Genomic DNA, 14,174 nt, shown 5'->3' on the forward strand with positions numbered 1-14,174 from the left:
ACAGGTGGTCGACCAGACTTGGCCAAGCACCTTGTCCACTTCCTCAGGCCTCAATAACTGAAACTCATCTAATAAAACTGAGACGGACGGCGCTCTGAACGCCTCTACTAGTGGTGCTGCATTAAGTGTGGTGTCCAATTCATGACGAATCTGAGTGACTTTATCTTCAAAGTGCCGTGCAAACTCGTCACAGCGTGCTACCGAGGGTTCAACTGTGACTAGATAATCACAGTTTAAGCACGCTGACTATTGGCTGCAAAAGTGTTAATGGCCTAACCATTGCTTAGCATGTTGTCTGAACAGGGCCATTATGATGGAGATCCATTCATGCAGCTTGGCTCTTGGTAAACACAACTGAAGCGCCATCTTTTGTTTACATAAGAAATACACAATAGTTTGCAGGACATCTCCTTACTTTTTTTGTGTTTTATTAATTTTACTGTATATTTAATCTGCTTTCCAAACACAATGGTTGTCGAAGCAGTTCAAACAATCAAATCAGATTTATAGGCAGGTGATATTGCCTATAACTCAGATTTGGAATACCAGGTGCTGTTGATGATATCAAGCAATGGTCTTGTGGCTCTGGGCTGTGCTCCAACGAAAGATGGATGTGACAAAAGGGATACTGGGAGTCAGATGTTCTTCGATATTTTCTCCCCAGTCTCTCAGGTGTTCCTGTGGCCAATTACTGCTGCTGTTGTTCAGAACAACTGTTATCAATAGCTCCAAGCCCTCAGAAGTCTCAGAGACCATGGTTGCTGAAGCTGTGCTGGGATGGGGAATAGTGGTTTAACAAGTCTACTCCCTAGTACTCCTGCTAGTGTGGCTACCTCATCAGCTCTGCAGCACTGGACACAGGAAAGAAACCTTGCACATATAAAGACCTGTGTTTCGTTTCAATTCTTTTAGAACCCAACATTTTTGTACACAACATACCGTTGGGTGATAATTAATTACTCCATTAATTACCCAGGTCTATTAATTTCTGTACCAACTGGTGTAATAACAGCTTCAGCTTGCATTTTTGATAAGACTCTATATTTGTATCAGTTTTGTGTGCATTTGAAAGCTTCTTGTGTGCATTTGAAAGCATTCGTTCAGCTCTGCAATTTAAGCCTTTAAACTGATTACTCTCGGCTGCATTTGGACATACTAAAGCATGGTTTAGTCTTACTTCAAGCCATAGCAAGCCTTGGTCTTGCACATTCCCCATCTTTCCTCTGGTGCAGCTGCAAGGAGGATACTGGAAGCTTCAACTTTTGTTTTAAGTTAACTAGAGTTGTGTATGTTTCTGGAACCTAAACTCTGGTTGATTTTAACTATGATTTTTTTTGGAACAAGCTTGCTTCTTAAACTATGGTTTGAAGTTGGTTTATTTCAACAATCTATAGTTAAGATTAACCACAGTTTGCCTGGGTTCAGACTTCATGGCAAGCTTTGGTTGAACAAAAATGGAACTGAAAGCTTCAGAACTTCTAACCACCATGTTGGAGGAAGAGGAGGAGGAGGAGAAGGGGGAGTGCACAAGGGCAAGGCTTTTTGTGACTCGTTTTTGTAATGTTAAACCATGGTTTGGTGTTACATCTGAATTAAACCATTGCCTGAGATTTCTTCCAATTACAGTCCAATGTCCTTTCTTGCCTGAATTCTATCAGGATATTTCAGCAGAAATGCATTGCAACATAATAAAATATGCCACAATATTTCTATCTTGCCTTTCTTGAGGTAAGCCTTTAGCCTGAACAGTTATATAAAAGTCACAGAGTTTTTTAAAAAAATATATCAAAAGCAAACACTACAATTTCACTGCCTGTTAAAACAGCTAAAAACTATTTAGAGAAAACACTGTGGGTTCCAACTAATATCATGAGAGTGGGCTTCTGTTCATGCAGTGGGACCTCTCCTTCTCTTCACCGCTCTTGTATCTCCCACATATCTGCTCAAGAAGGTCCCCCAACTCTTTAGAGCAGATTCAGGAGGTGCATGGGAGGCTGCATAGGAGAAAGCAATTCTGTTTCACTGGTGGTGTCCACGTTGCTAGCCGATGAACACGGCTGCAAAGCCATATCTATTATTTGCCTTCTAAAAACCAAACACATTGGGCATAAATGGGGTGCATGGGATGTATCCGTAGAAAGTGAGCACCTAAAACCATTGGCTATCAAAGGGGATGCTCTTTTACCAGTAGGCTTCTTGGAGCATGGAGATATGGAACATAGCTTCCCCCAAAGAAACATGAAAGTTTATACCGTATTTCTTCAATTGTAAGACGCCATCAATTGTAAGACGCACACTAATTTCAGTACCACCAACAGAAAAAAAAACCTAAGACACACCTGCGATTCTAAGACGCACCCCATTTTTAGAGATGTTTATACAGTGAAAAAAGTGCATCTTAGAATCGAAGAAATAGGGTATATCAAAGGCACTTTCTCACGTAGGGTTCTTTTTTTTAGAGCAGTGTCTGATTAGAAGCATCTTAATTTCTGAGCATTTGGAATAAGATATCATGTTTTTGAATTTTTGAAATGTGTTGATTATCTACCACATCCTTTGACTGCTGCACACATATTAGGTACAAATACCCTATCTAGACAAAACCATGCTAAGAAATAATTATTCTATATTTATTTATTTATTTATTACATTTTTATACCACCCAATAACCGAAGCTCTCTGGGCAGTACACAAAAATTAAACAATTGTCTCTTATCACCCACATTCCTTTTTCTCATAATCATTCTTGTTTTCATGCTAGACAAATATATTCCAGAGAACCACACATAAATGTCTCCCTTTATACATATAGAAAAGCCTACAGGATCAAAACTGTCAAAAACAAAAAACAAAAAACCCAATACAAAACAAAACACTGAGTCAATAACTTCATTGTATTCCTCATAACTCTGAAAATAACCATTTGAAAAAGAAGCTTGTGTCCTGGTATGTCATTGACATAAGATTGACATACATTCTTTTCAGGTGTTCTTGAGAGAACAAAAGTAGGTAAAGAATGAAAGATTAAGGACCCTCGTCTCCCACTTCGTGCATTTTTCACTTTTGTTTGCATGGCATTTGGTTTAGTAGTTTTTTCTCATTGCTTCTTTATTGCATGATCAATATTATGAAGTGGCCACACACACACACACACAAGGAGGGGGGAAAGCAATTTAGAGCTTGTTGTGGCTGAAAGCACATTATGGCAGAACTAGTGGAAAATAAAAGCAGACAAGCCACTTTCATTCCCAACTGTCAGCATGACAAAATTACAGTTTGTTTAAAATCCAACATAAACATATAAAAGTTATGCCCATGCAATTAAAGGCAACATTTAATAAGATGAACTGAGAGACTGCCTGCCTGAGAGAACCAATTGGCCTCTTGGTGACTTGAACCCAGGTTTTCTAGATCCTTGATTTTGCATTCGCCTGGGATCTAGAAAGCTTGGGTTCAAGTCACCAAGAGGCCATTTGGTTCTCTCTGGCAGGCAGTCTCTCAGTTCATCATCTGTATGAACTGAAAATTTGCTAAAAATTTTGACCATTCCATTTTTGGCATTTCATGGGGGTGGGGAAAAAAAGAGAAAACTCAGGCAACAGAGCCTGGGGGAGATGAGAATTTTTGAGATTTTTTTCCTTAGGGAGGAAGACAGGTTTTCCACATAGCTTTTTAAATGTAGTAAGTTGTTGCGGGGTCTTTTCTTTCTTTTAATTTTTTTAAAACATCCCTGCCATTTTCAGGAGCCCAGGAGTGCCTACTGGATGCTTATTGGAAAGGGTGAGGTCACATGGTCTCCAATAATATATTCACTAAGAACTGCTGGAGGAAGGAGTTGTTTTTAAACTAAAAAATAGGAAGAAGGGCCCGCAGTAACCAGCTATACTAAAAAAGTATTTGGAAATCCTGTCTCCCTCCCCAAGGAGAAAATTCTCTAAATTCCCCCTTCCCTGTGAAAGAGGTAGGAAAAAAATGCTTCTTTTGCAGGGAGAAAGTAAGTTCCCGAAAATACAGGGTAGGTTTTGGCCCAGCACTAATATATCCGGGATTATCCTATCTCACAAAACTGTTTTGGAACAACCTTGTGATCACTGTAGTGATTAGAGCCTCATTCCACAACGTGGTGCCTTTGAGGTGTTTTGGACTACAATGCCTGACCATTGGACATACTGACAGGAGCTGATGGGAGTTGTATTCCAATCCATATGGAAGGAACAAGACTGAGGAAGGCTGAATTACAGTGTCAGAAGAGGACTGAGAAACCATAAATACGGACTGGAAAAATCTTTATTTATTTATTTACTGCATTTTTATACCACCCAATAGCCAAAGCTCCCTGGGTGGTTCTTTAGGGAAATGCAGTTCTTTCAGGAAATGCAGTTTTTCAAGAGGGAAACTGCAGGTGGATGACATTGTCATGTATCACAATATACTCCAAACTGCTCCCCCTCCACACTAAATCACTTGGGTAGACATGCCCCTGGATTCAAATCAGCCCAGAAGCTAACTGGGAGGCCTTGGGGGAACCCAAAGGCCATCACCAATACAATAAAATGAGAGTACACTGCATAATACATTACTTTGTACGATAAAGACCATAACACTATAGGCATGACTTACAGTGAAAAAAGGACCCCAAAACCCCAAACAATTTAGTGATTATATTAGAACTAAAGTAAACCAAATATTTCCAACAAAGCATATGAACAAAGATAGCTGTAATATTAGTTTTAGCAAAGAGTGTGTGTGTGTGTGGGGGAGAGAGAGAGAGAGAGAGAGAGAATGCTGTTGCTATTTGTGATTGCCACAACTATTAAACATCCTTCATCTTCCTTCATTATTCTGAATCATAATGGCAGTCAATCACATGAAATTCAAGACGCCTTTTTAATAGAGCTGCAATTAAAAACTAGTTAAATCAGGTATAATCTTCTGAGTCTAATTTGTCAGCAAGAAGACCAATGCATCCTCACCTACCAATCCCTTTTTGTTCCCACACTACTTTTTCTGAGCCTAAGTTATCTCAAAGGGATTGTTGTGAGACTAAAAAGGAAGAGGATCATGTGTGTCACCTTGTGCATTTTGGAAAAAAGTCAGGATATAGATTATAAATAAATAAATAAATAAATAACTAAATAAATAAAGTTGCCTCTCTCCTAATTTCCCCAAACGTTTTGACATGATGGCATATTCAAGTTAGCTACTATTCTACAATATTTTGCAAAATATCCTGGCAAAAATAATCACATATAAAATAAGTGCCTGTTAATTGATCATTATGAGTGAAGCATATTTTAGAAAAATCATAATCAGAAGGAATCCAAGGGAAGCTGCATCTAAATTATTTTTCCAATTGCCATATTATTTTTCTGTCCATATTTCTTTGTTACCAAGTAAGACTACTGAAGGCTGAGGTTGCCCACCCCTGCAATAGATCTTCATATGTTTGCATATTATATTCCCTGACCCCGTCAATAGTATTTTCCATTACAGCCGTTACACATCTTTTTCTGAACTAATTTTATGTCTGAAATTATCTGAGATCCTAAGCAAATTGTTAATTAAGAATTATTGCAGTTCGCAAAGTTTCAATTGTATTTCTGGCTTGTCTGTGGGCATGTCTATACTGTCCATTTATCCTGGGGTCAGCTCAAGGTCGTCCCTGTGTGTCCAAATGATGCACAGCTGATCCCGGGGTCAACCGGGGACAACCAAACAGGCAAGGAGCTGCGTGCGAGGCCTCCATGCCCATGGGGGCTGGGGGGCAGCAGTTTTGCCATCCCCAGGAAGGCTGCTGGCGCTTTTTGGCGCCAAGCTTGGGTTTGTTGTTTTCTACTAACATTTTACGCAGGATTGCACCCATGCAGTTGCGCAACCGGCTCCTGCTTTTTTTTAAAATGTGGCACTGGAGCGTCCCTCCTGACTTGCAGGTTGTCGCGTTGGTGTGTGCACACTGGGGGACGATACTGGGAGTGGGAAAACCTGGGATCTGCCTCCCCCATCCCGGATAGCCAATAGGTATTGATGAGCTCCATAAGACATCACCTAAACTGACTGAAGTGTAAGTTTGTTTACACTGGCATTTGTAATTCACTGTTATAGTTGCAGATTGTCAGATTGGGAAACCAGTAAAATAGGTATGAATGGACGGAGGTAGCCTAGCTACAGTTATCCATGCTCTGATAACCTCTTGTTTGGATTACTGCAATGTGTTATACGTGGGGCTGTCTTTGAAAATGGTCCGGAAACTTCAACTGGTACAAAACAGGGCAGCACAGTTACTAACAGGGACTGGCTGACGAGACCACATCACGCCAGTCCATTTCCAGCTTCATTGGCTGCCAGTCCAGGTCCGGGCCTGATTCAAAGTGCTGGTATTAACATTTAAAGCCCTAAACAGCTTGGGGCCAGGCTATCTGATGGAATGCCTCCTCCCATATGTACCTGCCCAGACCCTAAGGTCACCCTCAGGGGTCCTTCTTCGCAAGCCCCTGCCAAAGGAAGTGAGACAGGTAGCTACCAGGAGGAGGGCCTTCTCTGCTGTGGCACCCCGGCTGTGGAATGAGCTCCCTAAGGAGGTTCGCTTGGCACCTACATTATATGCTTTTAGACGCCAGGTGAAGACCTTTTTATTCTCTCAGTATTTTAACAGTCTATAAATAAATTTTAACTTTGCTGTTTTAAATTTGTATTTTTGCATTGCTGCTGTTTTTATCTTGGTTGTGCTTTTATACTGTATTTTATATTATGGCAGGGTGACCAAATGACCAGATTTGCCCGGATTTGTCTGGGTTTTGAGGGCAAATCCGGGTTGGGGAGGGGAAATTCGGATTTTTCCAAAGAACAGCTCTAATAGGAATTAACAAAAATGCTTATAACTCCGTCATTTTTTAAGATAAAGCATGAAACTTGGCACAATGGTAGCTCTTAGGAAGGGCTTTAGTCATACCAAATTTGAAACAGATCCGTTCATCCATTGATTTTTAAGGAATATTTTAAAAATTGAGGTTTTAAAATTGTTATTTTTTAAATCATCATTTTTAAAGATAAAGAGATGAAACTTTGCACCATGAAAGGGTTTAGGTAGAGCTTTAGCCACACCAAATTTGAAACAGATTCGTTCATCCATTGATTTTTAAGGAATATTTTAAAAATTGAGGTTTTAAAATTGTTATTTTTTAAATCGTCATTTTTAAAGATAAAGAGATGAAACTTTGCACCATGAAAGGGTTTAGGTAGAGCTTTAGCCACACCAAATTTGAAACAGATTTGTTCATCCATTGATTTTTTAGGAATTTTTTAAAAATTGAGGTTTTAAAATTATTATTTTTAAAATCGTCATTTTTAAAGATAAAGAGCTGAAAGTTGGCACCATGATAACTTTTAGGTAGATCTTTAGCCATACCAAATTTGAAACAGATCTGGGGCCAGTAGCAAACCCTGTTAACAACAACAGCAGCTTGCAATGAGTGAAGATACAGTCAGAAAAGATATTTGAGGGAAGGGGAGAATGTAACACACAAAAGCTTCAAAGTACAGCAAAACCTACAAAAGTAGGAATGAGTGAAGTTAATTTCAGATACATTGAATCTCTCACTTGTTCTTTATTTCAGTGATTTTAACATTAAGATGTTATGTAGAACAGATTTGTCTTAAATATGTGCTGTAAAATCAGACATGTGACCAAGGCTATGTTCGGGTGGGCACGCCCCCTTGGTACTGGACACGCCCCCTTGGGGGCGACCATGTTGTCCTCCTTTTTGGTTTCCAAAATATGCTCACCCTATATTATAGTTTTATACTATTGTTTTGTTTTGAATTGTCTGAATTTTGTAAACCGCCCAGAGAGCTTTGGCTATTGGGTGGTATAGAAATGCAATAAATAAATAAATAAATTTCTCCCTCTTATAGTTTAATAATAGTTAACCAAAACAGATATTAAGAATTATAACAAAAATGAAACCAACCACAAATGAGTGTTGTTTACATGACAAGTGTCTCAGATACCTGTTGCCACTTGAACAGCATTGTCAGTCACAGTTCATTTTAGTATGGCAGGTCTCTTGCTCTGCAGCCACGTTTCTTCTTCCCTTGGATCTCAGTCTACTTTCTTCTTGTACATGTTTCCATTGCTCACATCTATCTCTGATATCTTCTACAACTGTGAAAATACCACACACACACACACACACACACACACACACACACACGGGGTAGAGGCAGAGATAAGGATTTGTTTAATTTTCAAGCAATGGACCCACCCATTCTTTTTTTTTTCCCTGCAGAAAGTCATTGGAAGCAAGGCTTAGTGTCATTTCCAGGAACATGTCCCCATTTGCAAAGAGTGCTGTGGGAGGTGCACATTCTAACTGCTTGATGCGTCTTTCATTGGAGGTTGTTGGCTCCAACATCAGTGGGTCAGTGAATCCTCTTTGGGTTTCAGTCAGAATTCCAGAGGAGCTCTCCAAGGTTGGAGATCTCCTTTAGAGTTCTGACTGAAACTTCGAGTGGATTCACTGCCCCACTGACATCGGAGCCAACAGCCTCCACTGTTTATTGTGTCTTTTACCATAAAAAAAAGGATTGACAAGAAGAAATAATGGAGAAATAGGCTTTGGCCCACCTTGTATTATAGCAAGTTTAATAAAGTAACCTTCACAACCCGAAGTCCATCCCCACAACCAAAATGTTGCTCCCCACATGTCATTTTCAGGAAAGTTTTTGCTTCTCCCTACTCCCCTGAGAAACTGTCAAACATTTCCTAGTACCTTCTACTGCCATCAATGGATTTTCCTTCCCTGGCTTTTCCCCAACATTCTACATCTGCCTTTCACTTGATCAGCATTTTATAAGCTCAATGCACTTTGTGCATGCTGATCATTTATCCATTGTCGGGCATTCATATAATAGTGTAGTTTAATGTTCAGTACTTCTGAATCTTCTTCCCTTTTTTTCATCCTGCATGACTGATTCAGTAATTCTGTTGTGGTGGTGGTGGTTTTGTTGACTTATAAAAAAATGTAATTAGACATTGCCATACTCCCAATCCTAGACAATCTTGTTTTTATTGGCAATGTCTGGAACAAGTCATTTATTTATGGCACCATCATCATTTTAAACACAGCTAGAAAAAAATAGCATCTGCCACTTTTCTACTTGAGATTTTACTTTTCTATATAATTCTTCATATTTTTCATATAGATTGTTTTTTTTTTTACTACACTCCTGTTCTACCAATTTCTCATTCTAATGGTAGCCTAAGTCATTTTAATGAGTTGTCTTTTTTAATTTGAAGGTGCATATTAATTATTTGAGCCTTTCATCTATGAATTCTGCAACCTATTTGACCCTATTTTCTCACTTCTGGTTTGAATGTGTTAGTCAAATCTAATGGATCTATTAAAGTTAGGGCTATGTAGTCCACATAAAGATTCAGTTTGAATACTTCTTTTATTCTTGCCTCTTTTATCTCTGCTTGATTTCTTATCACTATTGTGAAGGCACCAAACATAATAGAAACAGCAGAGCTGACATCCCTACCTTCTTTCTTTCATTTATTGGAGATTATGTGAGATGTATCCATTTACCAAAATGAGTGGTTTTGGAGCCATAGGAATTGCATAGATCCATACAAGAAGCGTCTGGCCAAAATGATGGATGCTGTTTTCTTAATGTGTTCAAATGTTACAGAATTAAGTGGGCCAAGGACTCAATTCTTGTGTGAGTCTTGTGTGAAGCTAGTGGCAGTTGGGGAAAGGGAGTTAGAAGGAGGACAGTGAGTGAAAAGTCAGAGAAGGAAGGAGTGGAGTTTGGATGGAGAGATAGTGAGAAGAATTGGGGGCAAGAGTTAGTTAAGTTAGTCAGTGAGTAGAGTCAGAGACAGGTTTTGAATAAAAAGAAAGGGAGAGAAGCTATTGCCAAGATGTGATGTTAGGTTTTTTATCATGATGATGATATTATTGTTTGTTCTGAACATTGACCTCTTCAATAAATATTTGTTTATGCTTTTAAATACCCATATTCTGGTCTGGGTGGAGATCAAGATTGGCATATCTCACCCATGTGTAAGTATATAAAGAGAGTCCTACTGCTCTCTGTAGATCAGCTGGTGTTTTGGGGAGTCCTAGGAAAAAAGTATGGGTGCAGTGACTTTTAGGGGCCAGGCCTAGTTACATCATAGTTTTCTTTAACTGCTAAAGTTTAGCAGGACTTGAACCCTAAAATAGTTATAGTTATTTCCTCATTATTATTTTTTAAAAAGAAATCTCAGACTGCAACGATATGAGAATAGCTGTGGCATGCTAATTTCCTCATGGCCTGAGTTCTCATAGTTTGAGGAAGGAATATAACTTTCCTTAGATGCAGGGGAAATGGCCTCTGGAGAATTGAGTCTCAGGGAGATGTAAACCTCGTGACACCTTTCTGTAGCTGAGTCTTCTCCCTGAACCACTAACTCTGGAGCCTCTTCTTCTGAAGACAAGGGGTTAGAATCCTCAGGATCCTGTTAGTAGAGGTATGAGATAAAGAAGTAGAGGTATGAGATAAAGGGGACATGTGGAGGGGGTTGATGATGAGAGCAAAGTGGCTGTTTCATTAAGTCATGTGGGGTTACAGAAAGAGATGAATACAGTGAGGAAAAGAGGGAGAAAATTGCGGTAGACAGCTTTGCTTTAATATAGAAGAAGAAGGCAACATTTTGCCAGAAAGGGAGGAGTAGAAAGAGAAAGAAGAAGGCATTAGTAGAAGATCAGAATTAGAGAAGAGGCAGCAAGGTTGTTAAAGTGGATATAGGTTAGTTTGGTAGAGTCATATTGTGTAACTAGATGGAACAGCCACCAATAATAGCTCTTTTGTGTTCCTGCCATTTTTCAAAGTTTTCATTTTTAATTGATTGTAGACATTGTGATAAAGCAACAAAGAGCCAAACCCACATAGGCCTGTCAAAACGCACCATGGTCAGAAGCCTGCCCTGTATGAGGATATGAAGTTTACAAAATATCAGTATAAGGCTTGTTCTCTGTAATGTGGGGGAAGGGGTTTCAGGGGGTCAGTTGGACTCAAAATCAGAAGAAGAAAAGGAGGAGGAGGAGGAATTTACTAGCTAACATAGAAAGAAGGGAAGGAGATTCTCCAAGACTCTTCAGGAGTCAAAGATGAATCTTCCCACGAGATTATTGCGGAGAATGCAGACAGCTCAGAGACCATTTTCCCCAAGTCCTGAAAACTCACCCTCTGTTTGAGGGGGAGGAGAAATCAGAGTTGACAGATCCCAGAGTTTGCTGCACGGTCAATTGGGTGGAGTTGAGAGGAGGTGGTAGGCGGTCTCTTAGGGTAGTGGCTCATGAGAGGCTCCTCCTGAAAGAACCTCCCTCAGTTAAAGTGCCTGTTGGATTGTAGGTAACTGACATGCTTTAGTTGAAGTCAACTGCCTAGTTTTGTTAGCCAAATTAGGGTGAGAGGATAGCTCCTAGCATTCACACTCCCTTCAGGGGTGAAGAGATGTTTATTTGTTAAATTAAGCTTTGTGGATTACACAGCAGATGTCTATTGTCTTGCATCAGTGGGAGAGCTTAGAATCATGACAGAAAAGTTATGAACTTTCATCTGGGGTTGGAATCTCTGGTCAATATAATATAAATCAGTAACATAAAGAGGTCATTGTCTGGCATTTTAATATATGATTCCAGAATATGGAATGTAGGAGAGAAAGTGACAAAATATTATTTTCACACCAACATTTGCCTGGCAAGATAATCATAACCCATCACATTTCCAGTGTGAGTAATTGGACACATACTACAGCTATTTCAGTAATCAGTGCTTGAGCACTTTTGAAATACCAATTTCTTTGATAATATCATAGGGTGCTTGATGTTAATAAAATATGAAGTTAATTAATATACTCAATTCAGATTGTAACATATAATTTACAGTTTTGCACTTAATAGTCTTTTGACTATAGCCCTATGATCTATAATCTCTGCTATTTTTTAACTCAATGGTACTGTCCATTGAGTTGTTTGCTTTGTATTGGCTGGATTAGGCTGAGTTTATTTCTGATACCATCTGTCATGAGAGGCTATGTGATGCGGATGGATGCCTGCTAAGTGGACTGTTTTCTTGAGTGAGCAAGCAGCTCTACAATTCTCCAAAGACATTGCTAGCATGGGACAGAAGGACTCTACAGGAGAGCAGATTTGGAGCTGAGATAATTACTGAGATGTATGTGAAGTGCTTTTGTTAGACAAATAGCCTTGTTCTTTCTTCCTAGGGGGAGATCCCATAGAAAGTCACAGACCACTCAGGGAGGGTACAATCAACGTTTATTAAAGTTGCAACTTGGTGCAAAGAGCAGTAAAGGCAGTTCGGACCCTTATCACAGTGTGCAAGGCCTTTTTATATTTCTCTAGCAAGCAGCCCCTCCCTTCTTGTCTCAAACAATGCCAACCCTGTCTCAAACAATCCCGGTGAGATCTTCGACTAGTACATCCTGTTCAAACTGGTTTTAACTACTTTGAAGATGCAGCTAAGAGAAAAACATTACAAGAAACAGCAGAGGGCCACAAGCAGGACATACCCAGCATGCATAGCAATGAATTTTCTAAGATGGGGTTACTTTTGCTAACACTTTGAATACTTGAAAGTGAGCGGTATAAATGCTAAGTATTAAATTCATTTCTGTGGATGCCCAAAACGACTGTTCCTTCTATGCTGCAGTGACTTAAATCCTTAGCAAGACACATCATCATGCCTAGGCCTTTCTACAAACATCAAGCCAGTTTACTTGCAGCCTGGTCTTTTGTAATGGCCTTTGGAAATCATGCGCAATGCAGTTTGGATCACACAATATGATGATTTCAAACCTAAGTGCAAGATATATACTTTATACTTTCTGCCCAACTCATTGTTCTGTACTTCAGGGCTGGGGAACATGTGACTCTCCAGATGTTGATGCACTGGAATTCCCACTGCCCTTAGTCAACAGAGCCAAAGGTGATGGATGATGGGAGTTGTAGTCAACAACACTTGGAAGGCCACACATACCCTATCCCTGCTGTACTTAATTCCATCCTATGCTTACTTTTACCTTGGTTTTCATGACCAAGTCTTTTTAAAAACACATTGTATTATTCTAATCCAATTCAAACAATAATTCCCTGATGTAGTACAATCCCCTCACATCTCTGGCATAGTCCTCTCTCTTGAAATCAATGAGACTTTAATGTGTTTCACTTTGACTGATTGTGCCCTGAAAACATACTTGGAGCACTACTTTTTAATTTAGGTGTGTGTAAAAGAAAATTATGCAAGGACAAGGCATGATATCTTCAGTTCACCAGTTTGAAAAAAAGAAAAGCAAAAATTAAAGTGTATAAAGCAGATATATCAGAAATCCAAGGTCATTTGATGCTGATGCTGGCTAGGCTCCACAAGCCCTGAACACCTGTTTAGCAATTGGTATGACTTTTGCTGTCTAAGAGTAGGGATGGATGAACCTGCCAGTTTCACTTTCGCTCAAGTTTATGAAGAAAATTACAAATGTTGATAAGTTCATATCTATCTCACTCATCAGCATGAATTTGAATTCAATAGATAAAGCTACTCCAAGCACGGCAAGGAGCATGGTGTACCAGAGTGCCATGAAGCAGTTAAAGCAAAGGAGGCTGTCAGAAAAAAGGATGTGGCAACCTTCTTTCAGCATCACAAACATGATCACAAACATAATGGATACAGAGGAATTCGAACTCAGACCTTTTAGAGCTAATCATTGAAAGCCCTCTCCATGGATGGATGACTCCATCACTTTTTCTTTCTCCCACATTGATTCTTTAAATCTGAAGTTCTTTCCATCCACTATTTTTGCAGCATTTGGTAAATTATCCAAAACAAAAGAGAAAAGAAAAAGAAAGGAATAATAATAATAATAATAATAATAATAATAATAATAATAATACTCACCCACCCCTAGCTAACAGCACTGTATGTTTCACTGACAAATGAATTGCCCAAGGTTTATTTGAGGAACATTTTTTTTACAATATTCCGAAGTTTGGGATGAATGGAATTAGAATAGGGATGGGAAACATTGGTGGGTTGGGGGCAGGGCTGCATTCCCCCCTCCAGAACCCACTACAGGCTGCACGCCTCCCCTGCTGCTAACAGAAGTGCCTGTG

The sequence above is a fragment of the Elgaria multicarinata genome, chromosome 7 (genome assembly GCF_023053635.1).
Source record: "Elgaria multicarinata webbii isolate HBS135686 ecotype San Diego chromosome 7, rElgMul1.1.pri, whole genome shotgun sequence".
NCBI classification, from domain to species: Eukaryota; Metazoa; Chordata; class Lepidosauria; order Squamata; family Anguidae; genus Elgaria; species Elgaria multicarinata.